The sequence below is a fragment of the Crocuta crocuta genome, unplaced genomic scaffold, assembly GCF_008692635.1.
Source record: "Crocuta crocuta isolate KB4526 unplaced genomic scaffold, BGI_CrCroc_1.0 scaffold30, whole genome shotgun sequence".
Lineage (NCBI taxonomy): Eukaryota > Metazoa > Chordata > Mammalia > Carnivora > Hyaenidae > Crocuta > Crocuta crocuta.
The window spans coordinates 9,102,341-9,110,277 of NW_027528345.1; positions in this window are offsets into that span (position 1 = coordinate 9,102,341).

A 7,937-nucleotide genomic window follows, 5' to 3' on the forward strand; every position below is an offset into this window, starting at 1 on the left:
GCCTTTGTTTGGAAATGCACCAAAAAATAGCAGCAAGGTATGTTCTTGCTTTGGTTAATATTTTTCTTTCTCAAAGGCAGAAAACATGCATCAGATAATTATTTCAATTAAAGTAATTTGGTTACAGACATAGATATATATTATTTCTTTTGTTTGCAAGACATTAACAAAATGCTTAGCCCTGGGGAAATTGTTTATGCCCTGAATTCTTACATGGATTCCTGTGGGTATGAACCTGGAGGTCAAGTTTTGCTACAAGGTCTCTAAAGGAAGAAAGATACAGGCTTGAGATTGTGGAAAGGTGAGTAGTAAGTGAGTTTAGGATAAGCTCTGATTGAAGAGGGTCTTCCAGGCAAGGCAGATGCAGCTGCAGGTGTCTGAGAAAGGAAGTCCATTTGTGAGGCTAAGCTCCGAGCCTGCAGATACCTTCCACAAGCCCTATGAAACATTTCGTTCATTATAGGGTACTATAGCAGCCCTGCTAGTTTCCCCTTCTAGATTTTTGCAGGCAGCTCAGAAGACTTAAGTCTGGTAAATCTTGTTCTGGGGGAAATGATGAGATTTAGAAAAAAAGTGCATAGACTAGGGAGAAACCTGGGTAGGAATTTCCTGAGGCGATGGGGGGAAAAGGATGGTCATGGAAAAGACTCATCAGAAAAACTGCATAAAACCAAAGCATCCGAGACATTTACATAAAACCACTTGCCAAAGCATCCTAGAAATCTTAGAATTCCAAATATTAAGCCACACAGACACCGAAATTTACTCTAAAATATCTTAAATGAAGGTGGATTTAATTCTAAGTTGTTGGAATGACTGGATGGCCCAAAGGGAAAAGGAGAGAGGGGGCCTTAGAGTAGCAAAAAAGAATGAAGAAGTCATTCCAATCCTACACTGAAGCTGACAGTTCTACATTGGTTGCTGTGCTGCTGGGAGGAGCCAGGGCCGGGACCACTGAGGAGAGGGATCGCCATGCCACCAGGACTGCCTCCTTTGAAATCATGAGTGCGGTGCCTCCACCACTGCCTCCTCTGCCTCCCCCTCTTTTTTAAATTCTTATTCATACTCTTAAATAGACCACTGCCTCCAATTGGCTAAATGTAACCAGAAGCCTACTAGCAAGAGAATCCGGGAAATGTCCTATGCAAGCTTCTAGCCCAAGCATCGTAAAATCAAGAATATAAGGGTGAATGTGACATTCCTGGATCAAGAAAAGAAGGTATCCAGACTTGGAAACCTAAGTCTGTACCTGCCCTGAAGAGCAGCCAGTTGCTTAGCTTAAAGGATGGATCTCAGGCATTCACTGCACTCTCNTAATTCTACTCCAAGGCAAATATTATCATTTGGGGTTCCAAGAAGCCTGTGAGTTTTTTTCCCCAACTCTGGGAACTAGAAAATACCAGGCAGGCTTCAGAAAGAGGCTGTTTAAGGCTCCCTCTTACTTTCTGTACCCCTCTTACTCACTTTATCGTGCCTCTTTTCCCACCCAGTAGTGCCCTCTGGGGGCCCCCCCCCGGCTCTTGCACTGATCCAACAAATCCACCTAAAGATTTTGTTCTTTATTTTTTGTTTGTTTAATAAAGGAAATTTGGCTAAAGCAATGTTGTCTAATAATCACCTCCACTAACAAAACTTTTACTGAATATCTATTGTTCTCTAATTTCAGAATTTCATATAAGATAGACCTGTTTCCGCTTTTCCAACATTTTGCCCTATTTTAGATCTGTTTTCTACTTTGAAAATTTCAAGTGTTCAGTCAATTTGCCTTTCTCATTTAATGGCATTTTAAAAGTTATATTCATCAAATATTAAATTCTTAGTATTTGATTAATTAAAGTTACAATTGATGAGGACTCAATTTCTTTCAGATATTTGTCTCGTATTTGCATATATTTTGCAATATATGGATTTATGAAGCAAGTCAATATCTATTTATTTTTCTTCATATTACAGACAACAAGACTGAAATATTCCATGAACTGCTGTGCAGTTTAGATTATTTTTCACTATTTTTGACTATGTTGAAATCATAAAGTATTATTACCTCATGTAAAATACTAAAGTTTTTCTTTAAATATTTTTAAATTAGCAATTATTAAAAGACAGAGAAATGGTTCTACGATACAGTGAAAACCACTATCAACATTTAGGTATATCCCAGTCCAATTTTTCTATGAGAACTGTCTTTAGGGTATATTCTTTTGTATTTTGGGGTTTTTTAATAGTTACTTATTTTGAGAGAAAGAGAGAGCAGGGCAACAGCAGAGAGAAAGGGAGAGACAGAATCCCAGGCAGGCTCCACACTGTCAGCACAGAGCCCAATGTGGGGCTCGAACTCACAAATCATGAGATCATGACTGAGCTGAAACCAAGAGTCAGATACTCAACTAACTGAGTCACCCAGGTACCTCTCGTGTACATTCTTATATATAGCCATGATTACAGTTTATAAGCAATTTTATTTCTGTAATTTTACTTATCATAAAACAAACATCTTCTATTTCCAAAAATATTTTAGTGTCCATAATATTATATAAAGAACAAAATAGGCCATAGTTTAACAATTCCCCTACTATTGAACATTTCATTTATCTAGAAATTGTTCCAAAGAGTTGTCCCCTCTTCCTCCCTCCCTTTTTCCATCTGTTTCTCCTTTCTTTCTTTTCTTTTCCTTCCTTCCTTCATTCCTTCCTGTCTTTTCTTCCTTCCTCCTTCCTTCCCTCCTTTCCTCTTTCCTTGCCTTTTTAATGTTTCCTGATTTAGGAAATCAGAAGCATATGATTGAATTATTCCTAGTTCCTTGTTCATAATGTACTATCATATATACTACTTTATTTCATTTCTTTGTTAGGTTGTTCATTGGTGTTTTGTCTGTGTATGTGTGTATTTTCTTTTTTTTTTTCTTTTTAGATTTTTTTTATATTTTACTTAACATATGGTACAATATGGTTTCAGAAGTAGAATTCAGGGATTCATCCCTTACATACAACACCCAGTGCTCATCACAAGTGCCCTCCTTAGTACTCATTACCCATCTAGCCCATCTCCCACCCACCTCCCTCCAACAACCCTTAACTTGTTCTCTATCATTAAGAGTCTCTTGTAGTCTGTTTCCCTTTCTTCTCTTCCCCTCTACGCCTTCCCATATGTTCATCTGTTTTGTTTCGTAAATTCCACATGAGTAAAATCGTATGATATTTGAATATACTCAGCCATAAAAAAAAGGAAATCTTGGGGCGCCTGGGTGGCTTAGTCAGTTAAGCGTCCGACTTTCGCTTAGGTCATGATCTCGCGGTTCGTGGGTNATTAAAAAAATTTAAAAAAAAAAAAAAAGGAAATCTTGATATTTGCAATGACATGGATGGAGCTAGATGTACTGTGCAAAGTGAAATAAGTCAATCAGAGAAAGACAAATATCATATGGTTGTTCATTTGTTTATAAAGGTAATACAAACCATGACCCCACCTCCTAACCTAATAACTAAAATTTATTCATAATTAAATTTACCTTTGATTTCTTCCCTCCTCCTATTGATGAGGGAGCATAAGGCAAGCTGACACCTGCATAAGGCAGGCCACAAACACCACCCCCCTAACCCCAAGTGGGGTATGTGTGATACTCTGTAGGCACTCCAGGCTGCCCAAGAACAAAGGAAAGGGGGAAAACAGTTAGCTGATAGAGATCATAGTCCTACAGGACCTAAGTCTCCCGTCACCCCTCCATAGTGATGTGGGAAACAAAAGCAGAAGGAAATGGCAGATAGAACTAAATTTCCTTAAAACCTGCAGCCCGTTGAAAAATACTTGAGGCTAAGACAGAGCAAAACATTTGTCCAGCGACTCCTTACTGTCTTAATGTTAATGTTTGCTAGAGAGAAAACAACATTAACTTGACAATAGTTAGGCCTCCACTGTCCTGGAAGTCTTCTTTAGCATGAAAATCTCACTGGAAACTTCCCCTGGACTTTACCTCTCCCAGTTCCATAATATATAACCAGCCTCTCCTCATGGTCTCAGGGTGGCTCTTCCTGCCCATGGGTCCTGTCCCTGTGCTTCAATAAAATCACCTTTTGGCATCAAAGATGTCTTCAAGCATTCTTTCTCGGCCATTAACTCCAGACACCACAAACCCCACTGTCACCCCAAAAACCTCATCACTACCATTTGAGAATTTATATGTCACCTTAAATTTTGTGTTTTACTAAACTTTTTTTAATGTTTATTTATTTGAGAGAGAGAGAGAGACAGATTGTGAGCAGGGAAAAGGCAGAAAGAGAGGGAGACACAAAATCGGAAGCAGGCTCCAGGCTCTGAGCTGTCAGCACAGAACCCCATGCAGGGCTCAAACTCATAAACTGTGAGATCATTACCTGAGCCAAAGTCAGATGCTCAACTGACGGAGCCACCCAGGCACCCCTAAATTTTGTGTTTATGAACTTCCCTTATAAGTTTATAAACTTGCTTTCATATTTTATTATTGTCTGATTTTGTTATCAAAAATAGGCTATGCTTACCCCAATGTTCAGAGCAGCACTCTCCACAATAGCTAAAACATGGAAAGAGCCTAAGTGTCCATCAACAGATGAATGGATCAAGAAGATGTGGTTTATCTATACCATGGAATACTCCATGGCAATGAGAAAGAATGAAATCTGGCCATGTGTAGCAACATGGATGGACCTTGAGGGTGTTATGCTGAGCGAAATAAGTCAGGCAGAGAAGGACAAACATCATATGTTTGCACGTATAGGAGGATTAGGAGGAACTTGACGGAGGAACAAGGGGGAGAAGAAGGGGGTAAATGGTGGGGGAAAGGGAGAGAGGCAAACCATGAGAGACTTGAATGCTGACAAAAACTGAGGACTGATGGATGTGGGGGGGAGGTTTGACAATAAACTATTTGTAAAAAAAAAAAAAATAGGCTATGCTTGCAACTTTACATTAATATTACTTTCAAATATCTTTGAAAATCACACCATTGTTTTTGGTTAATACTTATATAAATCCCAGATATATCAAATCCAGGTTATCTACAGAAAGAAAGAAAGAAAAAAAGAAAGAAAGAAAGAAAGAAAGAAAGAGAGAGAGAGAGAGAGAGAAAGAAGGAGGGAGGGAGGAAGCAAGGAAGCGAGGGAGGGAGGAAAAGGAAGGAAGGAAGGAAGGAAGGAGAAGAGAAACATCCATTTAGCTGTTTATTATCACTTGAATTCAGGAAGGGGATCTTGATGTGGACTGTGCTTTGCCTGCTAACCCCATGTCGTTCTCCTGAGCAGGAGTACAGTCTTCTTGCAGAGCACTAGACTTTGCTTTCTGAGTCTCCTCTCTTTTTGATTTGTATCTACAGCTCCTTTTCTGTCTACAAGCATATATACATCACAAACTTTAAATTCAATTTCCTCATTTGAGGCTACTTAATATAGTGAAAAAAGTCGTTTTTGAAGTCTTATGATAGAAATTTTAATCCTGACTCCACCACTTAATAAATTTATAAACTTACACCAGATACTCCACTGTGCTTCAGTTCCCTCATCTGGGGTCAATAAGGGTAATAAAAGGTTCCAGCTCATAGAGCTGTTGAGAGAATTACTTATTATGTCTAAAGTATGTGGGACAATACCTGGAATTTGGTAAGTAATTAATAAACATTGATCGTTATTTTTATTCTGGTCTCATTCTCTTCCAAAACTTTGAAAACACACCAAGTTTTAGCATTAATCCCACTGTTCCTTGTAGACAACAATAGACCATAAGTCTGATATCCAATGGTTATTTTGTATTTCTAATAATTCAGAACCAAACTGCTGCATCTGTCACGGTTAATTGCTCAGTCCTTCACCATCTCTTCTTTGGCTTTCATGACCTGCATTCAACTATTTCCCTAAAAACTTCTCTAATTGTTGACACAACTGATCACTAAAATATTCATCTGAGAGATATTTATGAATTTAAATCATGAGGACAAAGGAAAATAATCTGAGGTTAAAGATCAATACACAGCTTCCCTTTGCTCTCCCAATGTGACATACTGAGACTAAGCACACAGGATGTTGCCACCCACCTTGCCTCCTTTTTAAAAAAATTTATTTAAATTCAAGTTAGTTAACATACAGTGTAGTATTGGTTTCAGGAGTAGAACCCAGTGATTCATCACTTACATGTAACACCAGTACTCATCCCAACAAATGCCCTTCTTAATGCCCATCACCCATTTAGCCCATCCCCCCCCACCTCCCCTACAGCAACTTTCAGTTTATTCTGTCTTTATCACCTTGCCTCCTTTCAAATTCACTAAACACTCGAGACTTTTCATCAAACTCAAAGCTTCAACACAGAAGTTTCAAAATAGAATCCCTTGAGTTTTAAAAAAATTTCTGTTTGTTTTGTGAGTCTAAAGTTGGGCTTCAAGCTGTGACTCCAGAGAATAAAGGATGTTGATTTCTTGGACTCCTGGGGTGCCAGGTTGAGCTGACCAATTACTGCCTAATCCTAATCTACATCTGCCCTTCTGAAGGAGTTATATCTGGGAATCACTCACTTCATGGATTCTTCTAGTACAACAGTACTTACAGTCAGAGAGAAAACTGAAAAAAGGGATGCCCGAGGGGTTGGATTTAAGACTATCAGAAAGAAGTTCTCCTTACCTTTTGTGGAGGATTGGAGAGTCTTCAACAGCCAGTAGGAGAAAAAGGCCAGGCCAAGCTAGCACTCAGAAGACACGGGTCTTAAAGCTTCAGAATTTGAGAGTATCTAGCACTCAGGTAATCAATTTTCATGGCCTAGAAAAAAAATTAATAATCTGAAGTTCTTGCAGTTGATCTTCATGAACATAAAGACTTCATGGCCTGAGGAAAAGGTCAGAGTTGCAGGAAATCTTCTGAGGCACAAAAAGTCCAGAGCTCGATAATGTCCTCTCAGTGACTGCTCTGAAGTCTCTCTCTCTCTTTTTCTCCTGGTAAATTCTTTTCCTCTCTTCATATATCTTCTCTTTCTGGCTTTCTGAGATGTATTTTTTTACCCTGGGTCTTCTTATAGACTTTTTATTTGCTGGAGACTGAGCCTCCAAATCTAGGCACTCATGTTCTCCATGAATTAAGGTCTATGTGTTCACCTACTCTGAGCAGCTACTTGGGAAAAACTCTCTGGCCTTGGTGACCAACATTAGGCAATGGGAATGGGGACTTCATGCATTCTGGATACAAGCTCTGCATTAGCCTAGACCCTAATAATATAATGAAAGCAGAGTAAGGCAACTGGGAGCATAGCAGTTAGAGGAGAATTGGGCAGGGTACATCATCAGAGTAGATGGTATATATATTTATTTATCCTTTTCTAGGATTCACTCACATGTGCCACAGAAGGTTAATGTTTTTTCTGTTAATAACTCCTTTGATCTCTCAAATGGTTCAAATGGATGAAGGTACTGAAGCAAACAGGAGGAGGGGCAAAAGTCAAGGAATATTTTTAAAAAATTTTTGCTGATGTTCTTTATCCATAGCCTCCTACTTTCACCCCTCCTCCCAGTTCAGGAGCCTTTCAGATTCCCATGAGATTTATACTGCTTCTGCATATATAAATTTTCCTATTTTTGGTCAGTAAATAGAGGAAATACTAAACCTCGCTCTCTTGCCTTTCTTATTAATCATCTATCTCAACATTTGTGAAATTAACATTTTTAAACTAAATACATTTGCGGTTGATAAAGTGTTAAGAAACTTATGTTTGTTCTCTTTGTCAAGGGAGGTTTCCCAACAACTTGTCCTCTTGGAATGAATGTGATCAGGATACATTACCAAACTTCCTGAGCTCAAATTCCAGCTTCTCCACTTGGTGCCTATTTGACCTTGGGCATGGTTCTTAAATGCTGTCTTACTCAGGTCCTCATCTGTTAAAAAAAAAAAAAAAAAAAAAAAGAAAAAAAAAAAAAAAAAAAAAAAAAA